The 12,184-nt window shown below is 37.0% G+C and overlaps 1 protein-coding gene across 20 annotated transcripts in view; it reads right to left on the bottom strand.

Annotated features, from left to right (window-relative positions):
* Positions 1–12,184, bottom strand: part of LOC129730546 (uncharacterized protein CG43867) — a 461,594-nt gene that overhangs the window by 113,256 nt on the left and 336,154 nt on the right. The window lies entirely within an intron of this gene.

Here is a 12,184-nt window from a genome sequence, read left to right as displayed (position 1 = left end):
AAAAGTTGCACATGCATAACCTTAATTATAATGATTGATTACGTTTTTTCAAAGCATATTTGACGCCGGGTTCACACAGAAAAAAAGAAATCATCTTAACAGAAATTAGAAAAATCATTGAAAAATCTCGACGATGATGTTGATCTGAAATTATAAAAATGGAGCGTCTACAGAAAATCACTAGAGGTTGTAGTGTATTGGAGCCACATGGAAGCCACCACGTGGTTGACTACGAATTTTCATTGGCACAAGACTCGGAAATAGTTAATGCGTTACTTATGAAAACACTGTCTTATGTTGTTATCACCACAACAAACATGAGGATAGGTTTTCTCATATTACGCATTAACTGTTACAGAGTGGTATGCCGTTGAAAATTCGAAGCCGTCCACGTGGTGGCTCGCATTCGGCCATTTGTGGCTTTTTGTGGCTTTTTGTGGCTTTTTTTATTTTTGAACTCATTTTTTACCTTTTTATGACCTTCAAAGTGATTTTTCCACGTTACATGGCTTTTGGAAACGTGTTTACACTATTTTGAGTTGGGATCTATTTCTTTTCTGTTTTCAGAAGCGTTTTATCGCTATTTCAAACTCAGTTTCGTATTTGGCTTTTTCAGTCCTTAGAAACTTTTGTTCGCTATTCTGGTTTTATTTTGTACTCGATTTCTGCGCTGAGTTTTGGAAGCGTTGTTTCGATATTCTGAACTCGAAAATTGCGTCATACGAGAACATAGGGGAACATATAGGAAAACTGAAAACATCAAGAGCGTCACGAGACCGTCCACTTACAAATACCTAAACACCGCCTGAAGTATACAAACAAATTGTCTTTGTAAACGATTAGTTGCTGTTAGTTTTACTTTGCTTGCACGAGTGCACAACAGCACACCCACCGGAAGTATAACTCGCAGTAGTCTCGTATAAAAGTTAGCATGCACAAATTTAGTCTTCATTGTATAACGATCACTGCAACAAGAGGATGATTACCTGGAAGCTAGATTGACCCTCACTAAGCAGATCAGCGGCTGAATTGATCGCAGCCTTTCACAGCAGAAGGACCAACAGGGGAAACTGGCGGATCGCACTGCACAGCATTGCTGAACATGCCCGGACATAATAGTGATTCTGTACAGTTCTGGCGAGTTCGTATCTAGCTGTTCAACTACTGTTAATATTAGCGTGATTGTGTGATCGTTTCTTTACTTGGAAACATCAATGACATTTTTAAGCGCCTCAAAATCATATAATTGAAGAAGTTAAAATTTTTTCCTGCCAGTGGCCAAAAGACGTGAGTAAGCGAATAATCGAGTTCTCACTCTCCTTTTTAGTGTGCATTTTTCGACTACAGCGAGTGTAGTTATTGAAAATGTTTAATCGTCCTTACCATTTCCTAGTCTACGATAAGATGTTTTGTTTGCTCGACAAGCTCACCGGATGTTGTATCTCAGCAGTCACGTATGGAAGCTAGCATGCAGAAATTCAGTCCTCCGATGACTGTTGTAAGAGGATGATTTACTGGGAAATCGAGAGGCGGTAATTTTAAATATGTCACAGCTTTCCATACTTTGCACAGTGCCAGATTTTGGATCTCCCCTCAGTGTAGAAAGCACCGTCACACAGGCATGTGAAAACTAAAACCAACCGTCCTTTAAAGGACGACCACATATTTTTATTTGAAGTAGTAAAACTGAGTACGTGGTACTCGTATGTTTAATGTCAGGAAACGTGGTGTTATTTACTGTTAGGGTCATAGAAGGAATATACAGCACTTGTGATTGATTCGCAGTCACTTTATAAAACGAATAACGGACAAATTGTCAACACATTGGCTTACTATCGATTTCGATCAAAACTGACACAACTTGTGATTTATAGTTTCGAGAAAACAGGTTTGAAAAATTAGCGTTGGATACCACCATTTAAATTTTCAAGAAAGTTCAAAATTTCGCATTCTCATTGAACCTATTTGGGTCTATTAAATATTACCGCATTTGAAGACACGTGTAATTACAATCCAATTTCAATACAGGGTGCGTTATAATTACTGCAACAAAAATGCAAAGTCGGTTTGGGGGTCGACATGACAATCAAAACATGGACATTCATGCAAGATGGTGCCCCGGCTCACAAAAAGAAGACCGTTCAAGACTGGTGTAAGTCTAACTTTCCCTCTGTCATCAAAGTGGCCTCCAAACTCGCCAGATCTCACCGTTAGAAGGTCTGCTTACGACAACACACAAGTGTGGATGCGTTGAATAAGTTTTCGCTCAATTTGCTGGAAGGTTATTCCTCAAAATAATATTCGGTCTGTCGTCGAGTCTTATCCTAGAGACTCCGAGCTGTCATCAGAGCTTAAGGAGGACGCACGAGGAATGAGTTGTTTTTTTAATTGTTTTTACTCAATAAATTATCTTTATTTTAAAAGTTTTCTTTTACTTGCCAAAAACATGGTTAATGGTCCTCTGTTTCTTGTTGCAATAATTATGACGCACTTTGTACATGCGAAGAAATAATATCTTTTTGTAGTTACCACTATTTGCAACGTTTTGGAAGATGGCAGAAAAGTTTTAACTCATTCACAGTCGAATAATTTTCGGGCGCTCAAAAGTACCATTGGTGGTTATCCACCAGGTATTCCATAACACCCAGCAATTAGACGGGCGCTCCAACATCAGAGTGATATTCTTCCTACTGCAGATGATGATTTCGGCCTACTAGAAATTAAAGCCCATTATGATGAGACCTTGCCTTTTCCTGCTTTGTCTCGAACAGACTTTACCCTCAGTACTGTCCTAGGAATTGAAATGGAGTTAGAAGTTCTGTTCACCAGAATTTTTAAGAAACTTTTAGAGAAGAAGGAGCCTCGAAGATGACGAAATAAGGAAGAGAAAACCGAAACTTCTAAAAATTTCTGCACATTTTATGTCTTGTACGAATTTATTAGCCATACAGGGAAACACATTTTTGCAGAACATTTTAGCTTTCAATTCAAAATAAAAAATATTCAACCATTTTCGGTTCACAAGGGTTAATTGGAGTTTGAATTACTCATAAGTATGCAGCAATACGCAGATAAATATATGATATTCTGTAAGGACATACATATGTTTTACTTCCAACAGAATATAAAAACATTTATCTAATAAACTCTTTGTGATTGTTTTAATGAAATAAATCTTTCTTATGAAAATACATACTTTTTACAGAATTTCGATAGTTTTGAAGATAGCGTTTTACGGGCTTCAGCAAAAATATCAGTTCACGAAAAAAGCACAGTTTTGTAGAGAGAAAGGAAAAAATTTTACCCAGGAAGTTATGGAAAAAGGTATAAACTTTTCCATTGTACTTATTCTTCCGAAAATCTGTACAAAAATCTGTACCTGTAAATTTTATGTAGTATGAAAACGTCACTTCGTTAATCTTTGAAAAAAAAAAATACAGAAGTTGCAAATTAGTCATTTGGTTGATGTCGCTTATACATTATCCTATTAAATTTGGAAATTGTTTTCAAGTTTTCAATTCACATGAAAGCACGAGTTGGCTCTTCACATTAGTCTACAGAAAAGTTTTATTTCGTTTGCATTCATGCCAAGGAATGCATCTCCAGTTATTTTAAATACACCGAGAGAACAAAATATCAGTTTCATAAATGAACCCTTAAAAAATCTTTACCCATCTGTACTTTTCAATAATAATTTGTTATTTGTACCGTACAGAATCTGTACAAGAAAAATCGTTAAAATCTGTACCTTTCCAGATTAATCTGTATCTGTGGCAACACTGGTTTTAAAAGAAATGTGAATTACAACAACAACAACAACAGTTTTATTAACTTTACTCTTCGTTGTCTTCTTCATTGTTTGTTTCAAATTTACTTGTAGAGGTCATGAATTTTCTGGAATTCTTAGTTCATCTTTTTTCGTAATATTTTTCCTGCAACTTAACTGAAACAGTTTCTGAAAATTGTCAATTTTTGTGTGTATTTATATTTTTGTGACAATCGCCGCACATAAGCGTTTCGGGAGGCCAAAAAAATTTGGAACAAACGATGAAGAAGTCAGAAAAGGGCACACTTTTTACATATTCCAATCCTTTTATAAAATTGAGTGAATTTTATGGACCCCTTTTTGCTGATAAATCATTGAAGATTTAAATAAAAAAAAATCTCCATATCTCTTCTATATAGGTTTGTTAATCACTGTATCGTCCATTTCAAATGAAGCGCAATAAAATACACTAAGTTCTTTTTTAAGCAGTTTTCAACGCGTCTTTCACGCAGATTCCGAAATTTACGTGGTATTTTTAAGCGGATTATTTCAATGTGATACCCGAAACAATGTTCAATTCTAAGAGATGGCGCTACCGTGGTAGTGGTAGTAAAATCGAAGTTTCAACGAGCATTTTGCTCAATGACCGGAAAAACTGCCATTAGTTACTCTGTTGTTATATTATTCTAAATTTCTAGTACTTACTCTTACTATATTCAATCTATTTTTATCAAAAAAACTTGATTTCGCTGTACTACTAAATTGAGTCAACGGAGTTGTATAAAAAAATCAAGTTTTTTGATAAAAATAGATTGCATATAGTAAAAGTAATTACTAGAAAGTTAGAATAATATAAGCAAAATGCTCGTAGAAATTTCGATTTTACTACCACTTCCACTACAGCGCTATCGCTTAGAATTTAACATTGTTTCGGGTGTCTCATTACTGAATATTTACTGATTTGGCGCATCCTTTTCATATTTTGCACTTGATTTTCAGCTCGATTCGCATGCGGAAATAACACTGCAATTTTTTTAAAAGAATTTAGCAGGAATGATTAAAAACGTTTAAAAAATGAAGTTTTTGCTACGCGGATTTAGGAATTCTCACGTTTTTTTACGCGGATTTTTTTAAGGGATACGAACCCTGCGTGAAAAAGCTCTAGTGTACGTAGAAATTTTTTCAAATGAAGTATATCACTAAAATAAAATGTGAGGACGCTATTATTTAGACAACGAAATGAGCAAAAAAAAAAAACACTGCGCACTCGCGCATTGTACTCTAGGTTTTCATCCTAGTGTTTATTTTTCTATTGCGGTTAGTATACTATTGAAAACGATAAACGAATGTTTCGTTTTCTCTTCTCCGTTTTGTCGTAAGTTTCTCTCTGTCGTCAGTTTTCCAAAAGTTTCTCTCAAAATTCTGGGATGTCTATCTCACTGTCCTACAAAAATAAATTCTTCATATCTCTTCTAGGTGGATAAATCATTGAATCGTTCAAAAGGAGCACAATACAAGATACATTTCCAAACAAAGTATGTCACTAAAATCAAATTTGACGCTATTAATATAGAGCACGAAGTCATCAGAATAAAATAATGTGGAGTAGCAGAAAAATTGTAACTGCTGCGAAATCGAATGATTAAAGGGTGCTAAGAAGCGTTTTTCTTGATTGCAGATTGCCATATTCATGACCTGTAGGATAGTTATCATGCTGTTGTTAACTTGGCAGCATTTTCTATATTGTACATAAAAGCTAGCAGATAGACAACAGAATGTAACAAATCACGGGGAGAAGCAGAAAAATCTTTACTATTCTACAATCAAATGACTTGACAATGTCTTACACATTTTCTGTCCATCTTTCTTTCAGCTAGGTCAACATAAGAACATGTCGATCGAATTCTCAAACCTAGTGCAAGGAATAAATTGACATACGACAGGCAGTCCTAGTTCTACGTTAACCTTGCGGTCGAGTCTTATAAACAACTTCTTCAACTGTCTATTATATATTTTTGGCCCTAAAATTGGGCCTTTTTTTGCTTCAATTTGATTTAAAGTTTTTAATCGTTATTTTGAGTACAATTCAAGATCAACTTTTCATGTTTTCTCTTGGTTTTCAAGAATATTTTTTCGCTTTTTCGAGTTTAATTTGATAAGATGCTGGAAGCGTTGAACATAAAATAAAAACAATTAAAACAAAAATGAAGACATCATTCAGATATTTGAAAAAATTAGAACATTGCTTGAATTGGATCTGTTGGAGTGATATCCTTCTAAAGATTTTAATATTTATCAGAGTGTTAAATAGTCAGTAAAAGTAATCAGAAACGCAAGAAAATGTAATAGAAACTCATTTTGTTGTGGATTTTCGGATTGGTGGCAAAAAATGCATTGATATATGAATGCAAAAGTTATCATCGAACTTAATATAAGAGAATATAAAAAAAAATCAATTCTTCAATAAGTAAACTGTTTGAGAGAATTATTCTTAACCGAATGATGTCACACATCAACGAAAATTCATTTTTTGCAGATGAACAGTTTGGATTTCGCCATGGGCATTCCACTACTCATCAATTGCTCAGAGTTACTAATATGATACGAGCTAACAAATCTGAAGGTTATTCCACTGGAGCTGCTCTTTTAGACATAGAAAAAGCATTCGACAGTGTTTGGCATAAAGGTTTGACTGCGAAATTGCAAACTTTTAATTTTACAATTTTCCTAATCAAAATTTTAAAAAATTATCTTACTGATCGAACTCTGCAGGTTGTCTATCAGAATTCAAAATCTGATAGATTTTCTGTCAGAGCAGGTGTACCTCAAGGTTCAGTCTTGGGTCCAGTCCTGTACAACATATTCACTTCAGATCTTCCTGATTTGCCTCCAGGATGCACAAAGTCATTGTTCTGCGATGACACAAGCATTTCCGTAAAAGGAAAAAGTCTTCGTGTCATATGCAGTCGATTGCAGAAAAGTTGAGATATTTTTTCTTCCTACTTTCAAAAGTGGAAAATCTCTCCCAATGCTTCTAAAACTCAAATGATAATTTCTCCGCATAAGCCTAGGGCTTCTTTCCTCAAGCCAAACAATAATCACGTTGTCAAGATGAATGGGGTTATTTTAAGTTGGTCTGACAAGGTTAAGTACTTGGGACTAATTTACGATAAAAAACATATTTTTAAAGAGCACATTGAAAGTATACAAGCCAAGTGCCAAGCCAAGCCAAATATACGAGATGTCTATATCCTCTCATTAACAGGAATTCTAAACTTTGTTTAAAGAACAAACTTTTGATTTACAAACAATTTTTTAGACCAGCAATGCTTTATGCTGTACCGATCTGGTCAAGTTGCTGTTCAACAAGGAAGAAAACGCTCCAAAGGATTCAGAATAAAATTCTGAAAATGATTTTGAAGCGTCCTCCTTGGTTTGGTACTCTCGAATTACATAGACTTACTGGTGTTGAACCATTAGAAGCTATGTCAAATAAAATTATTAACAATTTTCGACAAAAATCGTTGCAATCCTCAATTGCTATGATAAGCTCTCTTTATAGCCAACAAGTTAGCAATTAAGTTAGTTATAAGTTTACTTCCCCTATTCTGACAAGTAGGTTTATGTTGTGAACGATACCACAGGGCATACAGTTCGCTCTCCGGGATCAGGCAAAACAATCACCAGCACACAGTTGGCTGCCCGGGATCAGGCGAAAAAATCACCAGCGCTGACGTTATCACCAGTGGCGCACCAGCTAGCAGAGCGACCGCGAGAACAATAGAGAAGGTGACGGTGCAAGATCAGAAGTGGTGATTGTAGCGCAGTGATTTGCAGCGAAATTTATACAGGCTAATAAGATAGCACAATTTTTACATTCATTTTCATTAAATTAAGTAGTTCTAATCTAATAAAACTCGAAATAAGCATAAATAGACTAAAAGTAGTCTTGGAAAATCTTTGATAGATTAAATCGGTATTCAACCTATTTTAAAATAGGATACAAGTTGCATTGGCGCTACGGATCTGTAACGGCATTATCTATCTGCAGGAGGAAAGGCAAATTTGGGTTTGTACACTATAATTGTAAGCCGAAACATTTATATCTTTAATTATAAGTAACTCAACCTAAATAAATAATTTGTAGCTTTGATCAGCTCCAGAAGAAGTGGCTGATTTCAATAACTTATATTTCTACAACCCGAACAGTTTAAATCCCTACGACCGATAAGTCCTAATTGCGAAAGCAAACAAATCCTAACAATTAAAATTACACATTTTTAACAGTGTTGAGAAGTCACCATTTGTGATTGGACACGCATACTCATTACTTACTAATATTTATCATAAATACTTAATCTACTAACAAATCCCCCCCTTCGAAAAAAAAAAATTAAATTCGGCATTGAATTTCCAAAAATTAGTTTTTGCCAGCAGGACTCGTGAAGCAAAACAAAATAAAAATGGTGACGAGAGGCAAAAAATTAAATTGAAATGGGTTCTATTGAATGCAAATAAAGCTAGTTATCTGCATGAGTTGGCAGGAAACAGAGAATCGAAATTTCCACTTATTTACAGCGCGGATAAAAAAACCAAAAGATAGCCAATTACCATAAATTTGACGACATTTGAAAAAATATTTAGTTGGCACTACATAGGTTGAACTTTGATGTAAGCAAAAAACATTTCAATGTCAACCCTAACGCGGTTCCATGCGATGTCTCTGCAAGTGGGTTTGGGTCTGAGATAAAATGTTACACTATTGTCCGCTAGGAGGATTACATTCTATGCATACCCTGGTGCTGCCACGCGGGTTGCGAGCGGCAGCATGTGGAACGAAATTCGGCACGCTTTCCTCGCTGCTGCCGTTAGATACTGATTCCGAAAATATGTGTCTGCAAGAAAATACTGGCCCATAAAAACCAGACGGGTTGGCGTCCACCGTTTGCGAGGGGAGAGGAGCAAAATAATCGTCAATATCCGATCGCTTGGTTCGCTGTGATGTGATGTGATACGATTGGGAATTCATTGTCATCGCCGGGGGAATTAGGATTTGGCTGAGATTTCGTTTTCATACCCCTTTCGCATCATACAATATGCATTTCGACTTCATTTCAGAGCGAATAAAAGACGGATACGATAATGACGATACGGGTCTCATAAAGAGGATAAATTTTTTCGCGGATCTGATTTGATACAGACATAGGAAGCGGTTTTCCTGGGGTCTAGGCATAAATTAGTGTTTCGGAACTACAAATTGAACACGAAGAAGAGTGCAATTAATGCTAATTTGAATTTCGTTCTCATTAGCTCTTGTTATGTATGACATCGTCGTGCCACCTCCCGGGGAAGGAAGGAAACCTGAATCCGGCTATTAAACCTCTTTCCATTGCATCCAGTCGTTTATTTCTTGTCCTTTCCAAAATGCGACAACAGAGTCGGTTTTCTCGTAGCGAGCTTTTCTGATTGCCGCGATAGAAGAAGAGCGAACCGAATTGAGCCGAGCCAAGTAGCGGACTTTAGTTCCGGTAATCTGAGACCGTAAGGACCCGAGATTAGTCGAAATGATTTAATAAAGCAAAATCCATGGGAAGAACGATGCCCGGCAGTGGTGCCGTGGAATAAGGATTAGAGCGGATTTCTCCAGTATGGCGACGAAAGCTGGGGACTATTAGTGTGAAATGGCGCGAAGGACGACTGGGAGGCAATCAAATGCATCATTGCTCCTAATTGCGACGGCATTTGTGTTTATCTCCTACGGGTTGTTATGGGAAGAGGATCAGCAGTTGTGAGTGTTGAAAGTGGTCGTAAAGTAGGTTGATTTTTGCTGGCATATAAACTGCACGGAATTACGGGGAAAGTGATTTAGAAACTTAAGAGAGTCAAGTTACGCTCGAAATTTTATTGCACCTACTAACTTGATAGACGATACAAATTGTGATCAGGGAAAATGAACAATTGGGCTCTCACCGAATCTCGGGAGTATGACAGGAAATATAAATGACTAGATTTTTCCCGAACTGTTTCAGAAACAGGTTTCCCCGCTGTGCCGTGTTTTATTGTGCGGAAAACATTGCCGAAAATGAATAATTTGTCAATTTGCGAGTTTCTCCGCAAGTTTCATCATATTTATTGCGAAGACAGTCGCAGGCACGCACGCATTTCTGTCGGTTCTGCAGACAGCCTACTGTGCGTGCTACTGGCGGGGGTCACCAGCCCACCTGGCGTTGATTTCCATCATTTTCAGCACTTATCGCTCAACTTTTCCAATTGCATCAATCCTACCCGGGTAAGACGAGGCAAATCTAGGCAAGTGCTTCCGGTTTGTCGGCTTTTCTGTTACACCCTCCGAGGCGGGGGGTTGTGATTAATAACGGAGTATTTTTTTTGTCTGACAAAGCGTCTGGGGTCGTCAGTTTTCCCTTCTTATGGGCTGCTTCAACGCTAGAGAAGGATCGCAAATAGGCTAGACTCTGCGTTTGACACAGGTGCTGAGTTTTTCCTTTCTGTTTTGTCTGCGGTAGGAGGTTTTTGTTGGGTGGTTGTTTATTTATTTTGTCGCATATATTACAGAGGATAACTGGGTCGTTCAGTGTGTACCTGTACAGTATTTGCTTTGGGCTGCAAAATTCTACGCTGAATGTTAGTTAAATCGAAAATATTCTTTAATAAATTGCGTATGAAAGGAAATTCTATTCAAAAAAGAATAAAATTTAAATCTGTATAGGGTAATCGCTCCATTATTCATCTCAACAGCTTGGTGCACCTATATTCATCTTATTTCTCTCATTTGTCCAATTTACTGTCAAATTTCTACAAATTTTTGAAAGTTAATCTATTTGCTTCTCGTTTTTCTCAAGTGGCTGAAAGTTTTACGTTGAAAATATGGTAAAATTTGACGATAAATTGATCAAAAAGGCGTGATGAGATGAATATAGGTACTGAGATGAATATAGGAGCCCTAGGAAATTACAGACCAGCTCTGATAACAAAAATACCACTTGGCACAACCAAATATTGAATATACTAACAACAGATACAGCATTGAAAATCAGTAATAGTCCTAGACCTACTGGCTCGGATTTCACCTTAACAGTTCATTCGAAATTGCTGATGACTTATCTGGAAATCAACCAACATGATTCACTAAACTCAAAATCCACTCACTGCTTTCTCTATCGTATAGCGAAAACTTCAAACGATTAGTGTATGATTAATACCTATCATTCTAAACGAAGCGTTTTGCGATTGACATTAATGGACTAAGTGCGGCAATTTTCCACCGGAAGTGATTTTTATTAGCAAAGCTTTTAACGCATCATTGATTTTTTGCGTATATAAGAGCAGTACCTCCAAACAGAAGTAACAGTTCCGGGTGAAATGTATCTGCTGTTGGCATCACTATTGCTACTGTCAGCCCCAGCTCTCGGTCAGCCGAAGGATGCGATCGGAAAAATCGTAGAAGCTGTTTTCAACACCGTCAACATCGCCTGCCCCGGCTGGAAGCAAGTGAATTTATATACCTTCCAACCTAGTGGACTTTCGAACACAGAATCGCGTCTCTTCGAGCAGTTATTAAGGAATGAAACTATCTCCAATGTGCTGAACCATAATCGTATACAGAGGAGGTACACGAGGTATCGCCGGTTATGTGTCATTGTAGTGTCCGGAAAAACTAACCTCTGGCCACAGATGAACCATTTTCGAGTGATTGTAATATTGAAGAAGCAAAATATGCAGAAGGTGGATGATTTTTGTCGGCCTTTTCAATATTTTGTTGTGATGGATGATATCAAAACTCCTACTCACTACAAAAATTGCTTCAACAACCGTTGGTATCGATGGTCAGCTCTTAGGACAAATCCGCAAGTTGACGCACAAAGATATCTGTTTGGGTTTAACTTCACAGCAATAATGGCGGAAGATGTTGATAAATATTTGCTAAAGACGGTGGCATCTCGAAGCAACGGGTCCCTGATCCAACTAGCAAAAAAAGAATTCTACGGGGAGAGAATCTTTTTCAATGCACTAGACTCTTATTTGACTTATTACGATAACTTCTTGTATATGCATAGATCACGGTATTTTCGATTTTCCGTTCCACCAAGTGAGGCAAAGCCGTTGTTTACCGTGTTGACCGATCCGTTTGATCGGAGAACTTGGTTATGCTACATTAGTACCATAGTCCTTATAGCGGCTGTTCGCACGATCGTGAGCAGAACTCGATCGATTAGAGAGTTTTTGAATCATGTATCACAGATTTTTCATACCGCGATTTTTGGATGCTTCTTACGATTCGGAAGCAATCTGGAGCGACAATATATAGGCATATTTCTACTACTGAATATCATAATAGTGACCACCTACCAGTCGATAGTGATTTCGTACATACAGAACCCCCGTTTCTTTCCAGAATGG

This window comes from Wyeomyia smithii, chromosome 3 (assembly GCF_029784165.1).
Source record: "Wyeomyia smithii strain HCP4-BCI-WySm-NY-G18 chromosome 3, ASM2978416v1, whole genome shotgun sequence".
Classification (NCBI taxonomy): domain Eukaryota; kingdom Metazoa; phylum Arthropoda; class Insecta; order Diptera; family Culicidae; genus Wyeomyia; species Wyeomyia smithii.
The sequence above is the reverse complement of the archived record's forward strand: the minus strand, read 5'-3'. Positions and strand labels throughout refer to the sequence as shown.